Below are 18365 nucleotides of genomic sequence, written 5' to 3'. Positions count from 1 at the left end.
CAAACACTCCACTGAGAGATGTGTTTCTTGTAAATAAAATTATCTGAGTATGTGGTACCAATATGTATGTAAAAAGATAATTCATTACAGAAGAACTGCAGTAAACTTGGGAGACACCCACAGAACCTCTGACTTAGACAATGTGTGTGGCATTACTTTGCGGTATAATATATCAGCCTTACAACCAAAGAGTGTACTGATGAGGTGTTGCTTACAAAGGATGGAGTCCTTTATAGCTGTCTCCAGTCAGATCAGGTCATCCAGAGACAAACACTACATTCTAACTACTCACTGGAAATGGATCAAAAACATTGCATTTCTTGAGGATCCACACATGATGACTCTTCATGACCTGATCAAATCATTTCCATGCAGTTGGTAGGATCTGTACTGCAATAACTATTTGAACATGTGTGAGCTTTCCCTAGTTACAGGAGAGGTATCAGGAAAACTTTTCTCCAGTAGTAGAGATAATATCCCTCTGATCATTTCTCACTCACTATGATTTTATGTATGTATTTATTTATTATTACTGGTGATTCAGTTGCAGCATTCTGCAATAATGAATGTTGTCAAGACCGTTACCTGTGTTCTTGACTACAGACAAGGTGGAAAGAGGAATTGGTTATACATTTCTATGGAATCAACCTCCACTTCCAGTCTTGTCTTCTTCATGGCTTTCCAGTTGGAAAGTGAGGTTTTGTTTCACATTAGATTTCATAAGATAAAAATATTATAATAATAAATACCTGGTGATGATCTAAGAACTACATGACAGCTACTTTGATTCTTCCATCAATAAATCCTTCTGATTGCCTCCCATACTCTTGTAACGAGAGTAGGATCACCTATCAAACTTAAAAGCTCTTTCCATGGTCTTCCTGCTTTAGTTCATTCTTCTCTAAGCCTCTGACCTCTCTATCCAAAAAGCTGATAGGTTTTTTCTTGCAAGTCTGAACTCAAAACTTCCAGTGCATCCCACCAGTCCCTAAATTTTCTTTCAAAGGTTATCACTGGGGACAAAAGTTGGATTTATGGCTATGACTGAAACTAAACAGAAATTATCATAATGCAAGAGACCTTTGCCTTGGACGGAAAATGTTTGACAGGTCGAGATAATATTAGCTGAGAACAGTGTCTGCAAGGGTAGACAAACAAAAGGAAAGGTCTATGGCAGAGAAGATCCTATTGCAAAGCTGAAGAGTGTTGCGTGGCCTCTATTAAAAATACAAATGTCATCTAATAGAATGAACCTATTGAGTGCCTAACCTTCAGAGCATTTGTCTCTAGACTGAAACTGTATTGAATAACACAACTATGACAACCTGTTTCTATCAGCTTGGAAAAGATACATAAAATTTATGGACCACGAGATTAAGATAAGAGAAATATTGGTATGAACCGAGGCATATTGATAGTCATTTTTACGTTGTTCCTTATGCAAATAGAATAGGGCAGAAACACACTAATATTAGCATGAAATACTCTCTGCCATGCACTGAACAGTGATTTGCAGAAATTAAATGTAGATCATTGTCAGAAACAAAGACAGTTTGTGTTCCATTGGATTAAGTTTATGCTAATCTTGCTTGAATTGTCCTGTGATTTATCCAGATATAATTTAATCTTCCTACTTCTCATTATAATACCTCACTTAAAAAATGAAACAAGCTGAACAGTATGTTTACACTATAAAGGCAGCTTTTCATGGACACAAGATACCTACTTAAGTACTGGTGATATGAAGAATTATTATTGAGTTGATTACAACATTTGCAATTTGTTTTGTTGGATATCCACTAAATAGTCGAAAGTCCACAATAGTCTCTAGTGAGCCAACAAAACACACTAACATATTGTATTCAATAAAAATAAATAAATGTTACATTGCTCCAAATCTTATGCAAGCTTCTTGATTTCATGCCATTCTTGCAGCTTGCATATCAACTGTGCTATTTATTTTCTCAAGCAGCATCTCTTTTGTTGTGATAAGGCTGGGTGAACCATATTCCAGAATTTCCCACAGCAGTAAAATCTTAGGTCATCTGGAAAAAATCGTGAGACTTCCACATAACAATTACTGGCCAACTGAATTGAATGCATCGCTGTCTTATCACTGACAGCAGAGAGATAGTGATTTTTTTTCTTGTGTTACACTCCCCAATCCAACTTGTTTTATACAATTCATTGCTAATAGAAGGTTTAATACTCATCTGTGAGTAAGACTTTGAGCCTGTTTCACACAAAGTTAGTTCTTCTTGTCATTGTGTGCACATATGCATGACATAAAAAAGTATTCCCATGACTCTAGTGAGGCATACTTTATACAAAAAACACTGAGAAGTTCTTGAGATTGATTCTCATATCTCATTCCTGAAGTATTTGTGAAATTTAAGTCTCCTGCAAAATACAAAGGGTATACTAAAATTTTGCCTGAACTAACAGTAACTTTAAAAAATAAACAAAAAATTATTTATTTCAATGGAAAGAGTAAACAGAATTTAATTATGTATAAAAGGATACACCACTACTCAACAAGAAAGCAGGATGGAAAGAGGATTAGGGTTTGAAGTTCCATCAACTATGAGAGAATTAGAGACAGAAAATGAACTTGGATTGGAGAAGGAAATGGCTATGGCCCTTTCAAGAGGACAGTCCTAGTGTGAGCTTAAACTGATTTAGGGAAACTACACAAAATCTAAATCTGAATGGCCAGATGACTATAATATTCAATAATAACTTGCTAAGCTTTTGGCAAAATCCTCCTCTTAGTTATCACACAAATACCCACACATCAAAATCCATTGTCTACAGCGTAGCACACCTTCTATTAGGTGACAAGAGAATTAGCCTTGTATTCATAATTTTACTTCTATCATGGTGCTTGTTTTGATGGATGTATCAGTTAACTGAAGGTTTGAGAATAATATTTATTTTAACTTCTTTTCTACTAATTGAAAAATCATTTCCACATACTTTTTTGTACAAGGAATCACTATTGAGTTACGCAGTTGAAACACATTTGCTTCACTTCACTCTTTGTAATTGCATCTATGTTTTGTTGACATTGTAAACTTATTACTTTATTAGTTTTCATATCATGAATAGCCAGGTCAACCTGATGCTACAAAATAAGTTACATGAATTCAGCACTAACAATAGATTAGTAAAACTAACTCAGTAAGTAATTTTACAGTTTTACACAAACTACTGATGCTTGTTGTGGCTATATAAAGAATATTAAATACTGAGATTTCACTTTCATATTTACACTTCAAGACCATATTATCTGCCAATGCATAAAGAGATAACGCAAGAATTTTATTCAAAACACAGAAAATATTTCAGAGAAAGTAAACCTATATTGACAACTAAAAATTTGTGTCACACTGTGATCTGTACCCAGATTTGCAGCTTTTTGCTAACTGCCACAATAGATTTTTTAAAATATGTAAAATCCCTTCTGGAGTGTAAGGTATGATCTTCCATTGACTTGATTCTCCAGCAGTGCTGTTTCCACATACTCCTGTGGGATTACCTCTGGTAGTACTAATTGGAAATCCTAAGTGGAAACATCAGTGGCAGTGTAAGATTGACATAGGCTCAGAAGAGTGCTTGAGCAGTTGTGGTGTTATTATTTCATGTAACTGCATCCCCACATCAGTGTGGTTAATTCATTTCCTATTTCATATAAAGCTGAGACTCCACACTACTGCCCATTAAAATTGCAATGCCAGGAAGGACAGCAAATAATGTAATTTTACTTATTGTTCATAATCAGTATTGTAGAAGGAATACAGTATTAAATTTATACGTGGTTTGGAAATATAAAGGGCGCGAAACTTAGCACGTATAGCTGCCACCTTTGGCAGTAACTATGGCTGGACATTGAATCTAGCTGACCTTATGACATAGTGTGTCATTCTGTGCTCCAACTCTACATCAGAATTCAATAACAGTGACAGCAGGTGTGGGTAGACCAGAATCTCAGCAATCAATGGTCAGATGTTATCAATGGCTGAGAGGTCTGGAGAAAGTACTGGCTAGGGTAATAATTGGAACTCTTTGTATTGAGGTAGGTGAGGACAGTACAAGCAACATGCAGTCTGGCATTATCTTGTTTAAATATAATGTCATTGTGACCTCAAAGATAGGGCACAGCCACTAATCTTGACATGTCAGAAATGTAACAGCTATGTTAACTAGAGGTGGTTGTGTCCTGGACGCAATGGCACCCCATACCATCAAGCCAGATGGTGGGCTCAAATAACAATGATGAATGCAATCTGACAACATTCATCATCCTTGAAGTTTTAACACATTGATATGTCAGAAGAACCAGACCTCATTGAAAAAGATGATATACAGTCATTCTTGTCTCCAATGTTGTCATTGCATGCAACATTGTTGACATGTCTCTGTTTGCCACCATGTCAAGTGAATGCAAACCAAATGGTTGCCATGCTGACAGGGCATGATACTCCAGATGTCACTGCCCTGAACGTGTGGATACTTGATATCAGACAGAGACCAAAAATTAATGACATCATCTCCTGTGGAAGTATGGTTCATTTTACAAAAGGACATTACCCATCACTAAACCTTGTAACACACAAAATATTTAAGAATGAATTATACAAGTTCTGAGTAAATATTAGAGGCAGAAATACAGGTCAGAGAAATGCTAACAGGACAGGAGTTGAGTGGGAAAGAAGGCATCAATGATACGGGGGTGTGAATAGAGTTCAGTAGTATTGATAGTGAGAAAATGAGTGTTGTAATGTGATATGCAAGTGACGGTGACCATAACAAGTAGATACATCTCACAAGTAGCATAAAAACACTATGATTGTATGATCAGTGATGTGTTGTGTGTTGTATATACCTGGATTAGAATAACAAAATGACTGACAGATAGTTTTTTGCAGGACAGCTACCATAGCAACAGCTGATCAGAGCATGAGTTTGGTCATACCCTCTGTCAAAAGTACAGTTGTCATTTTGCTCTGCTGCCTCCATTACCAATTGTCCATCAGCTGCAGATGACAATTGCAGTCTATAACATAATTGTGATTTGTTCATATTTGCTTCATTTCTCATTGCAGTATGTCTCTTTCATGAAATGTGTGATGATAACTGTGAAATTGCTTAAGAAAGTGGTAAGATTATTGTGATTCTGCAAAGTGAACTCACTTCTGGATCAAACACACCATGGGTGTGCTGTTGGTCCATAGTGTCCTACAGGCACAATATTTCAATGATCAGGATCAGACTGGTCACTATCACCAATGGGCTGATGAACTGACCTCCTGATGGCACATGGCTGACTTATATTCTCACTCCCCTTGGGTCACTCTGTACATGATCTGCTCCCAAGGGTGCACGTTGGTGGCTGAAAGGCAATGGTATCAGTGTTTGTGGCCAGTGATGTCTGGTGGGTCACTATGGCTGCAGTGGCATGGATGTTGCCCATCCATCCACCCTGGCTACCTGTTCATTGTCTTTGATGAGTGTCTTCTTAATTAGAACCCATGCTGGTTCCCAACCCTTGCTGAAATTATAGCTGCAGTCCAGCTGATGTCCTTGGTGCATATTTCAATGGATTTTCTAACAATGCTGTCAAAGTATATTAATGTTCATGCTAAAATCCTGGTGCAATGGTTTTCTATTGTATGAGTCTCAAACAAACAGTGCTCTGCAACTGATAACTTGTTAGGATACATTAGCTGAGTGTGCTTCTCGTGTTCTCAGCATTGATCTTTGATGGTGCACACTATTTGCCAAATATATGACTTGCCACACTGGCACAGAGCCTGGTATACCCCAGCCTTCCACAAAATGAGGTTATCTTTGAAACTCCCAAGTAATGACCATATTTTATTGGGGAGGCAAAGACTGTTTTTACTTAATGTTTTCCCAATACATGCCCAATTTTTCCCATGAAAATATATGGTATAAAGGAAGTGGTTTCGCCTTTTTGTACTTTAAATCATCTTCGTAGGTTGCACTGTAGTGGTGGATGAAGAGTATGCCTGATCTGCCTTTCTGAATAATCATTTTTCAGAACAACAGTTCTGAAGTGTTCCAGTTACTGGGTGAGACTCTCTGCATCTGAGAATGGTACATACTCTGTGTAGCATAGTTTTGAGTATCCCATTTCTTTGCTCAGGGTGGTGGCAGCTGTCTGCATGCAATTACTGGTACATTGTGGCCCAGGGTGCCATCCACTCTTCTCTTGACCATGATGTCAAAGAGTAGTAGTCTTTTCTCTGCCTTGGTCTCCGTAGTGAATCTGATGGTGGGATGTATGAATTTTAAATGTTCAAGTATGTCATGGAGTTTGTCTCTTCCATGTGGCCAGATGATGAATGTGTCATCCACATAATGGAAAAAAGCAAGTGGGTTTCCATATGGATGACTTCAGGGCTTCTTTCTCAAAGTCTTCACATGCAGATTCACAACCACAGTGAAGAGTTTGCTGCCCTTTGTGATTCTCTCCAGATGTTCATTGTATTCTCCATTAAACAGAAAATATGTGGAGATCACAGCATACCTGAAAAGGTCACTTATCTTTGAGTCAAATTTCTGACCAATGAGTGAAAGTGACTCTCACAGAGGCATCCTGCTGAACAGCAAAGTGATATCAAAGCACACCAAACTGTCTTAATCCTTCGGTGTGAAGTTCTTAAGGTATTTCACAAAATCCACAGAACTATAGGCATGATGTGGGCACTTATCCACATAAGGGCTGCATTAATGATGTATAAAACATTCTCAGACCACTTGCCATGTAATTTCAGTGTAAAACCTTGAAATTTTAATGGTTACTTCTATCATGTTCATCAGGAGCTGCTGTGGTGGCCTTATATAGCCCATAGACAACTTCTGATTTGTCACCAATTACGCAATGCTGTCAGAGATGGTGTCAGTGTCTGCAATAGTGACACCCACCACTCCCATAGTAGTATAAAAATTGTGATGTATATTTCTGCCTCTTGTCTGCATCAAGAGCTTGTTCCATGCACTGCTAAGATTATATCTGCTGTCATGGTTGAAGCTCTTCTCACACATTCTTATTCCTACAGCCTTTTTAATTACAAAATCCCTGTATGTAGGAGCCTGGTACAAAACTTTTATTTCATCAAACTGTATTTTGTGTTTCTTTTTTAGGCTTTGCTCAGCAACTAAAGATTTATCCAGTTCTCAATTTTTAATATGCTGTTGATGTTCTGCACAGCAGTTGGAAACAGTACGGATGGACTTACTGATGTAATTGGTTCTGCACTCACAAGGGCTGCTATAAATCCCAGGGATCCTGAGGCTGAGGCTGAGACTGTCCTTAACAGGGTCTAGCATCTCCTTTATCTCCTTAGGAGGTCAAAAAAAAATGTCTTATACCTCATCTACCCATGACTCTGCCTATTTTGCAGGATGTAGCACTGCAGAAAGCAGGGAAAAACAATTGGTGACTCATCACATGAATGTTCAACATTTTCACATTTCCTTTTCTTGAAGCACACTGAATTTATATCACGTGAAGTACAGTCATTCTTTCAGAACATGTGCTTCAGATTCCAAGTGGTCCTTGTCAGAAACAGTTTTTCTCTGTATACCATTGTATTTAAGAATACTCTGTTCTGGACTGACTGATAATGTCCATGACCAATGTGAACTTGGGGGAGGCACCAAAATTAAGTTCCCTCGTCAGGAACTGAAACCACATTGGCAATCAGCTATGTGTTAGTCACTGGCCACAAATGCCAACACAGTCACCTTTTCGGCTGCCAATACGTGCCCTCAGGCAAAGGCCGTGTATAGTGTAGCCTAAACAGGCAGGTGATGGAAGTCAGCAATGTGCCCATAGGTGGGCAGTTCATCAGCATATCTGACAATGGCAGCACATCTGGCCACTGAAAAATTGTGCCCATTGGTCACTATGTATTGGCTGTACACTCATGGACTTTGTCAATTAATACACTGGGAGAAATTGAAGAACCATGTCAGTACAGCACTTTAATGGGGAACATATAAATGTACTCACTATGGAACACAGGACAGCTATGCCACTGCTATCAGAGCCATAATGTGATTGTGGAAACTGCTGAACTAAAAACATTCCCTCCCCACTTTCCATGTTCAACTGTCAGTCACACTGTTATTCTGATCCAGTTATCGTAGCATATACAAATGTAATTTAGCTTAATATAAGTACTCTAATAAGAAGTAATAGGACAGCATCTCCATCTACAAAGAACTTTGATGACTCAATGTTTTGCCAAGTTTCTCAATAACCAGACAGTCAATTGTAATTAAATTATTAAAAGTTTAATGTTACATAGGCAGAACCAAATACTTCTATATCTGCATACATACTCTGCAAGCACCATATGGTACATGGTGGAGGGTGCCCCGCACCACTACTAATCATTATGTATACAGAAAATAATAATTGTCCTATCACATTACATACAAAACCTGTACTGAGTTGTAGTGGTTCAAGACTTACCAAGCCATACACTAATGAGAGTGATAATCATTGCACTCAATTTGGGTAGTCCGTGCAGCAATAAGATTTCTAAGAAATGTGCGCATGTAAAGTAAGCTGTTTTCCTACACAGAATTTGAAGACATATAGTTATGGCCACAAACTGAAGGTAAACAAAAAATATCCAAATTGGAAGCAACTTAACACATCCATTATCATTCTTTGTTTCATTTCTGACTATTATTTCATAATATACACTGAAGGGCCAAATATCGAGCACGGCCCCTGTGAGCATGCAGAAGTGCCACAACACAGCATGTCATGGACTCGACTAACATCTGAAGTAGTGCTGGAGGCAACTGACACCATGAATCCAGCAGGGCTGTCCATGAATCCATAAGAGTACGAGTGGGTGAAGATTTCATCTGAACAGCACATTGCAAAGAATTCCAGATATGCTCAATAAAGTTCACGTCTGGGGAGTCTGGTGGCCAGTGTAGTATTTAAATGCATAAGAGTGTTCCTGGAGCCACTCTGTAGCAATTATGGATGTTGGGTGTTGCATTGTCCTGCTGGAATTTCTCAAGTCTGTCGGAATGCACAGTGTGACATGAATGGATGCAGGTGATCAAAAGGGATGCTTACGTGTCACCTGTCAGAGTCGTACCTAGATGCATCAGGGTCCCATATCACTCCAACTGCAAACACCCCACACCAAAAGCTGTCTCCATACCCATACATGTCCATCCACTTGATACAATTTGAAACAAAACTCATCTAACCAGGCAACATGTTTCCAGTCATCACAATCCAATGTTGGTATTGATGGGCCCAGGTGAGGCATAAAGCTTTGTGTTGTGCACTCATCAAGGGTACACGAGTAGGCCTTCTGCTCCAAAAGCCCATATCAATGAAGTTTTGTTGCATGGTATGCATGCTGACACTTGTTGATGGACCAGCATTGAAATCTGCAGCAATTTGCGGAAGGGTTGTACTTCTGTCATGTTGAACGATTCTCTTCAGTCATCGTTGGTCCCATTCTTACAGGATCTTTTTCCAGGCACAGTGTTGTCAGAGATTTGATGTTTTACCAGATCCCTGATATTCATGGTACACTCGTGAAATGGTCGTACAGGAAAATCCCCACTTCGTCAGTACCTCAGAGAGGCGGTGTTCCATCTCTCATACACTGACTATAACACCATGTTCAAATTCACTTAAATCTTGATAACTTGCCATTGTAGCAGCAGTAACCAAGCTAACAACTGTGTCAGACACTTTTTGTCTTATATAGGCATTGCCAACTGCAGTGCCATACTCTGCCTGTTTACATATCTCTGCATTTGAATATGCATGCCTATACCAGTTTCTTCAGTGCTTCAGTGTACACAAGAAAGTGTTTGATTAATCTACGTACAAATGAAAGGAATGATCAGAGGACTACAAAACAAGCAAATAATCCCAGTAAACATACACTATGTGATCAAAAGTATCCAGACACTGGCCAAAAATGAGTTAGAAGTTTGTGGCACCCTCCATCAGTAATGCTGGAATTCAATATGGTGTTGGCCCTCCTTAAGCCTTGATGGCAACTTCCACTCTCACAGGCATATGTTCAGTCACGTGCTGGAAGGTTTCTTGGAGAATGTCAGCTCATTCTTCATGAGTGCTGCACTGAGGAGAGGTGTTGATGTTGGTTAGTGAGGCTTGGCACAAAGTCGACGTTCCAAAACATCCCAAAGGAATTCTATAGTGTTCACATGAGGACTCTGTGCAGGCCAGTCCATTACAGGGATTTTATTGTTGTGTAACCACTCTGCCACAGGCCGTGCATTATGAACAGGTGCTCGATCATGTTGAAAGATGCAGTCACCATACCCGAATTGCTCTTCAACAGTGGGAAGCAAGAAGGTGGTTAAAACATCAATGTAGGCCTGTGCTGTGATAGTGCCACACAAAACCACGAAGGGTGTACGCCCTCTCCATGACTACACCATAACACTGCTGTCTCCGAATTTTACTGTTGGCACTACACACACTGGCAGATGACATTCACTGGGCATTCACCATACCCACGCCCTGCCATCAGATCACCACATTGTGTACTGTGATTTGTCACTCCACTAAACATTTCTCCACTGTTCAGTTGTTCAATGTTTACGCTCCTTTCACCAAACAAGGCATCGTTTGGCATTTATCGGTATGATGTGTGGCTTGTGAGCAGCCGCTCGACCATATAATCAAAGTTTTCTCACCTCCCAACTAACTGTCATTATATTTGCAGTGGATCCTGACGCAGTTTGGAATTCCTGTGTGATGGTCTGGAGAGATGTCTTCCTATTACACATTATGAGCCTCTTCAACTGTTGGCAGTCTCTGTCAGTCAACGGACAAGGTCAGCCTGTACAGTTTTGTGCTGTACATGTCCCTTCACATTTCCACTTTACTACCACATCGGAAACAGTGGACCTAGTAATGTTTAGGAGTGTGGAAATCTCGCGTACCGACATATGACATAAGTGACACCCAATCACCTGGCCATGTTCGAAGTCTGTGAGTTCCATGGAGCGCCCCATTCTGCTCTCTCTCGATGTCTAATTACTACTGAGGTCGCTGATATGGATCACCAGGCAGTAGATGGCAGTACAATGCACCTAATATCAAAAACATATGTTTTTGGAGGTGTCCGGATACTTTTGATCACTTAGTGTAGGTCTGATATCCAGTCATTTCCCTGATACAACACATGCACAAGTGCAGTTATGCCAATGATACAACACTTTAATGTCTAAGGTTATGTCTGTGTTGCAGCTTCACTGTCGGCATGTCACTGTTGGTTAGCTGAGTACATTACTTTCATTGGTGTCAAGCAAAGACTGACCTTGAAGCACTGAATCACAGGTCCAGTTTCAGCTCATGCTGGCAGTGTGGCTGCTGCACAAACATGACTTCATGTTCCATGTTCCCACAGTGAATAGCAAACACAATGAGCAGTTGTAACATTTGAATTGCTTGCCATGGCTCCACATACATTTTAAAATGAAGAAATGGCTGACATCCACTTCATGCACAGGGATGCTGTTAGTGTCGTGCAGGAGGAAACATGATTGAATCATGAAGCATATTGTCAGAGAAGGCAGCCAGAGAGCAAAGTGTCCACTAGGTGTCATTAGTGCCTGCATGACCCCAGTTCATTTAAACCCAACATGCAACATGTAGGTAGACCAATAACAGTGTTGACACCATGACTGGAGTAGCCTGAACTACACCAAATGGTTGCAATGCCTGGCACAAGTACTGGGACTGCTGCAAGAGAGTCTGTTTCACCTCCACCAGAAGGCAGATATTACATGAGAGACAGCTGTACCTGTATCATGTACAAAGTGTGCAAGCCCTGGCCACACCTGACTTTTGAGCAGGGTTTGCCTTTTGCCATAGATGTTTACACAGTGTGAGGATGATCAATAGTTCCTCATCCATGTATTATTTACAGACAAAGCATACCTTACCCAAGACAGTGTAATTCACATCCAGTACACATGTTAAACTTCATGAGGACCCACTTATTATCAATGAGATGGCACATCAGCTGAGATTTTCCATTAACATTTGGGCGGGCATCACAGTTGGTCAGTTGATAGGGCCACATTTCCTATCTGATCCATTTGCTGACTGAGTATATCTTCATTTCTGACAATATAATCTAACTGACTATCCCAATGATGTTCCATCTGGTAAAAGGATGCATATTTGGTACATGCATGATGGTGCACTTGCACGAATTCATGTGCCTACTTGGGAATATGTAGCACAAATGTTTGACAGTTAGTGCACTGATCATGGCTTACCAATACAATTGCCTCCCAGGTCTCCTGACTTGAACCCTTGGGTTCTTTTGTACGGGGATATTTAAAGCTTTGGTGTATTCCAGCCCTGTTGATCATGAGAAGAATGCTAAAGCCTGTCTCTACATGAATGGCAACCATGTGGATCCCTAGTTGTAATGTGTTTATAATCAAATGTGTATCTCCAGTTTGGGGTCTCAGGCATTCCATAATAAGGTATTCATGTACTCAGTAGTAATATGTCATGCTGGGGAAATCACTGGTTTTAGACCTTTATTTATTAGGATTATTTGCCTATTTAATTGTCCGCCACTAGCCACTTTCACTTACACCTTTATTATTGTGTTATTAGAGTTAATAATTTTTAAAAACGTATTCTGTAGAGCATTTTCAATGTTATAAATATGATTTGCTTTAGACATACAGGAGGAAAGGTTTCATAATACAATAAATACATAATATTATGCCATCCAGTTACTGAAGGTACTTGTCTGTGGTGGTGGCTTTCATACTCCAAATTATCTCTACATGAGTTGAACTAATATAAGGTTCTCTGGTTTCCAGCTTGGTGAATTTGGCAAAATGGTGTGATGTTTCAATCTGTGACATTCATATAATGAAATTCTATTTAAATGAACTTAACAGGCTGTAAAGCTAAGAATTTAAAAATAATAATAATTGGTGTATATAAAACTGAAAATTTAAATAAATTGTAGATTTGAGGATATAAAACAAACCTTCCAACAGAGGAATAGATTATGAAATACATTCTCCAAAGGAAATAAAATTTCTATACATGTGTTGCAAAAATACTAAGTAAATGCTCAGATAACCTGTAACTACAATAATACAGCCATAAATCAAGTTTCATTCTGCCAGTACACCTCTACTACCCTTTCTAACATAGATATGAGAGCCATCCGAAATGAAGATTTGGATTTTGAGCTGGTGCACAGTCTTTGTTAGAGACTTAGTTTTTGATAATGGCCATACACTTCACATGCCTAAAATGATGAGAAAATTATTCACGAAAACTAAACTGATTAAACTGATTTAAAGAAACTACAATTATATTAATACCTTCAACTGCTGACGGGCATTGATACACATCAATGGGGTCAGGTGAGAATGTATGCCCCAACTGGGATTCAAACCCAGGATCTCCTGCTTACATGGCAGATGCTCTATCCATCTGAGCCACCGAGGGCACAGAGGATAATGCGACTGCAGGGACTATCTCGCGTGTGCCTCCCACAAGACCCACATTCTCAACTTGTATGTCCACACACTACATTTGTAGTGTCCCACCCCAACACACTCATTACTTGTGGAAGACATTCTTATCAAGTCCCGTAAGATTTCAGGGAATATGTGTGCATCTGCACAGAAAAAGAAGGTCATGGCTGGTATTCCCAGAACTATGTACTTATATGGATATGGTGTCTGTTCTTTTGGACAAGTCTGAAAGAACAGACACCATATCCATACAATTATAAAATAATTTAATGTCCTTTGATTAACTTCATAGTGAATTTTGGATTATATTATATTCTTTATGGTAGGCTGCATTATTTACATGAGTAATTTTTTTGTAAGATTTAGCTTCACTTGAACCATGAGTAATGCCTACATTTGAGATTCTGATGTTTTGTTTTACAGGACACATTCTCATTAACAATTATAGTAGATTATGTTTTATCTAACAACATACATTTCCTTTCTTTTCCCTAGTTTTCTGAGTGTCCTATCTTTTGATCTGTTCTTACACTCTCATGTTCTCCTTTCAACAATCCAAGACAGGTATTCTGCAGTAGTGTAAATCATTCTTGTGTCATGTAACGTATTAAGAAATGAAATTTGCACTCTGTCTTCCAGATTATGTTCTTTGGGAAGTTTTATCAATCCAGCTACAAGAAAATGTATTACATTGTAGTATATATGACATTTACTGTAACTTCTAGTGGTTAATGTTCAGTGAAAGTGGCAAGAAGATAAAAATTCGAAGTTGCTTTTCCATTTATAAAAAGGTAGAAATCTTACAGAAAGCAGTCTTACACTTGTGTTCAGTTAATAACGTAATTTAGGTGAGCTGTCTTTAACTCAAATACTATAGTCATATGCAAAATTTTGATGAGAAATGGGTTCAAAGCCTTTATGTAATTATTGGATGTAGTCATTCTACTTATGGCTGTAACAACTATTTACTACGAGTGCAATTTTAACACTTTTTCATTTGCAGGCATAGTGGAATGTTGCAACAGGGCATTGTAATCCAATCATACTGTTTAGCTACATGAGCAGTTTGTTTCTGCGTATGTTGAGGATAAAGTTCTTATTTATATGTAAATCGAATGCTGTTTTGTGCTGAATTGCAGGTATACTTAAAACACCATATGTATTTGCACTCAGATTGCTGGAAATTATGTTCCAGCATGTCACAAATTAACATTGTAGAAAGGGCTTTGACATCCCACTATGCTTGAAAATGACAAAATGTCAAAATTGTAATCACAATAAGTTTTCAATAGCCATAAGTGGAACAGCTACATTGAATAATAGTTGTAAAGTGACTATCAGATATCAAAGATGGTAACAACCCTATGTAAAGTGATAATGCTTCAAACAGTTGTGATACTGGGATCACTATTTACACCATACCAAATAAATGCACTGGCCATTTGACACCTGTTACAATACTGGAGCAAATAAGTTGGGTGAACAAAGCAACATCATTGCAGATGAAACAGTGTGCCATTGGAATTTTGGACCAGATAATATTGTTAATGATTATTAATGAAAGAAAGGCTTTTGGTGTTCATGAAATTATATTTTGTCACAATGTTTTACCATGTAAAAAAGTATATTTCAAAGAAAATTAGATGTCAGGAAAAAATTATATGTAGTGAGTATATGTCTCAATCAGCATCAGTACTGATGAACTAATAATATTAACTCCATTGCTAAAAAGTAAAATTTAAGAAAGTAAAGATGTTAAATGCTTTCTGATTTCTCTCATTAATTAAGTTCTCCTGGGCAACACAGATGGCCAGATGCCTCTGGATATTAAATAATTAACTCATTCATATGCCATGTTCTACAGATCCCGACATGAAGAATATCCTTGAGGATTGTGGAATAAGTAAGAGTTTTATTTAGGACTTCATACTCTTTTCTGATCGTTTCAACCACCTGTGTTGGCTGGCCATGGCATGTTCAGGGAATACAGGCTTACTGCAGTAGATGATTCCTTAGGATGACAATGTGTCATATACAGGGGCCTATTAATCATAAACAGGTCAACCCTGTGGCAAATAATAGTAGCTCTAAGGGAAATGGCAGCAAAGAATGCGAAAGAACACCATGTGCTCTCAGTGTTATGCCTAGGGGCCTCGTTCAGCATGTTCAGGAACTCATTCCAGCAGCACTGTGTAACCAACTGCAGTTTGTGGAGCACGTTGACACAAACAATGCCCGTTGGTTGGGCTCCATGGTCATAACTGGATCATTTCAGCAACTGGTAGAGGAGGCTGAAAAAATTGACTTGCTTATGGAGTATCATCTTCAGCATTGTCCCCAGAACAGGTCAAGGTCTCTGATTCTGAGCTGAATGGAACACTTGAACTGGAGACTGCAAAGGTTCTGTGACAAGCTAGGCTGCAAATCCCTGGACTTGTGCCTTGGGGATGAGAACTGTAATGTCACCCTAAATGGGTCAGGAGTACACTACACAACAGAGGTTGCTACCTAAGTGCACCCAAAGTTTTTCTTTTTAAATTAGATGACTCTCTATGCAATCCAGAAAATGACACCTGCAGGGGACCTGAAAAATCAGTGTAAGGTCCTAGGAAACAGTCCACCACAGGTGAGAGTATTAAAATCATAGTGGTTAACCACCAAAGCATTTGCTACAAAGTGCCACAGTTTGAAGTGCTCCTAAAAAGAAGTAAAGCTCATGCAATACTACAACAGAAAGCTAGTTAAAATCCAAAATTGATAGCAGTCAGATTCCTGTGGAAAATTCAAGCATATATAAAAAGGATAGGTTAATGGGAAATGGAGGTGGCGTATTTCTTACAATAGATAAGTAAATCAGATACACTGAGAATGAAACTGAAGCTGCATGTGAGGCTGCTTGAACAAGCCTCAGTATCAGGAGTGGGCACAAATTTATGACTGAATGCTTATTACCCTGACCAGTGGACATAAATATGTACATAGAGGATGTGGGTCTCTTGACAGAGTAGTGAGGAATGCTATCTTGGACAGTACATGTGTAGTGTTGTATGAGCTGGCCGACTGACACATTTATTTACTTCCTGGTGGTGATAGATCACATCAGTCAGTTCTTATACCGAGATTGGTCAACACAGACCTGGTTTCTGCATTGTGCCATGCTCTTGTTTCCATTTGCAAGTTGTTTCAACTCCTTCAACCATTCATGCTGGTTACATTTGTGCTATCTGTGTATTTGGACTCTCTGCTACCTGTAGTTTGACCTGCATCTCAAGGTTACTGTCTTCTGGGTTTCAGCTCTCTGATTTCCCAGTTTAGCTCCCCCTGCCAGTTATAAATGTGATGTTGATGCTGATGGTACAGTTTAGCAGGATTGTCACACCTGTGCAGATACAAAAGTGGTAATAGAGTATGCACTTACACATTTAATATTTTTATTTTTTTTCATAGTGTTAATTTGTAGCTACAGTGTTGGCAGGAACAGTTGTGCCTCCAGAAACAACAACAACAGCTGCAGCAGGAGCAGATGTAGAAGCTGCTCAAACAGAATGTGGAATTGATCTGCTCTCACATCATGCTGATGGTGGTCCAGGTGCCTGCAGAGAAGATGTCTCCTTTGCCACCTCAACACCACTCACCCATTTCTACAGGTCTGTGGAAAAGCAGGAGAATTACCTGCCTTGCTTCTTCCTGCACTGCCAGGTAAGGCATATAACTGATCCAAGTTGGTAAGGCCATCTTAATGCAGTCCAGCGGTCCTAGGTTGTACAAAATTGTACAGATTTTGAGGTCCTCTACTAAGCCCATGAAACTTAACATTGAGGAACACTGTTGGTTGCTCACACAGTATTTTGGAATTCAAATTCATGTGATGGTGGCACAGTTGCAGTCTAACAAACACCCTGGGCAGCTGTCTGTGGCCTTTCATGCAAGTATTGATCTGAATGTCTCCGATGTGCTGCCTTGTAAGAGGACTCATTCATTAGGAATATGATCTTCTGATTGGCACCCAATCCTGAGGTCCAAGCTTGGGCACTGGCCTTGTCCAACCTTTTTTTAGTGAGAGCTATCCAGAGTGTTGAATCACTTGAACTTACAGAAATAGCAAAGTATATATATTCCAACAGCTGGAGGTGTTAAAGTTAGAGAAGATGATAAACAGCCCTCAGTGCTCCTTGTGGCTGGCCAGGTGACCTTGCCTTCCACTGAGCCACTGTGTGATGATGCCATTGATGTCTCAAGTGCAGTGATGTTATAGCACTGTCTGTCTTTGTCCATGGCAAGCTTGGTGGGCACAAGTAAGTCAAAGAGTTGGGGTCACTGTTTGCAGAGTTTTGTGGGTCCTCAGCATTGTTTTCCTTCCACACCTGTTTCTGCACAGTAAGCAAGTCGGAAGACGTGCCTCAATTGTCATTTGGTGCACACAGTAAAAATTGCCCACACATAGATGCCATGTGTGAGGTATGCTGAAAAATATGCTGTGTGCCATCAGTTTGTGGCAGTTGGTCAGCCACAGGACAGCTGTCGGAGGCCCCAATGTTGCTCTTGGACTCAGAGGCTGCCTCCAATGCCCCATGAGTATCACCCTAGTTTATTGTGCTAATATTGGTAATAGATGGGTGACTGATTGAGTTTCAAGTTGATGCATGGGCAACGGTCAGCCTAATTTACTTAGATATGTGCAAACTCTTGGGCTTCCATGTGCTGCAATGACCGCTATATCAAATAGTATCTTATAGTAAACATTGTATTCCATTGGGGGGAGGGGGCCAGTTCTCCATCTCAGTATGGCTTAAGTTGTT

General features: G+C 39.4%; 1 protein-coding gene and 1 non-coding gene across 2 annotated transcripts in view; both read right to left on the bottom strand.

Annotated features, from left to right (window-relative positions):
- The window catches only part of LOC126470895 (trypsin-1-like), a 219482-nt gene that overhangs the window by 9278 nt on the left and 191839 nt on the right, over positions 1-18365 (bottom strand). The gene's annotated exons all lie outside the window — the stretch shown is intronic.
- Positions 13464-13538, bottom strand: Trnat-ugu (transfer RNA threonine (anticodon UGU)). The gene has a single exon. It is a non-coding gene; the product is annotated as a tRNA-Thr (tRNA).

The sequence above is a fragment of the Schistocerca serialis genome, chromosome 3, assembly GCF_023864345.2.
Source record: "Schistocerca serialis cubense isolate TAMUIC-IGC-003099 chromosome 3, iqSchSeri2.2, whole genome shotgun sequence".
Classification (NCBI taxonomy): domain Eukaryota; kingdom Metazoa; phylum Arthropoda; class Insecta; order Orthoptera; family Acrididae; genus Schistocerca; species Schistocerca serialis.
The sequence above is the reverse complement of the archived record's forward strand: the minus strand, read 5'-3'. Positions and strand labels throughout refer to the sequence as shown.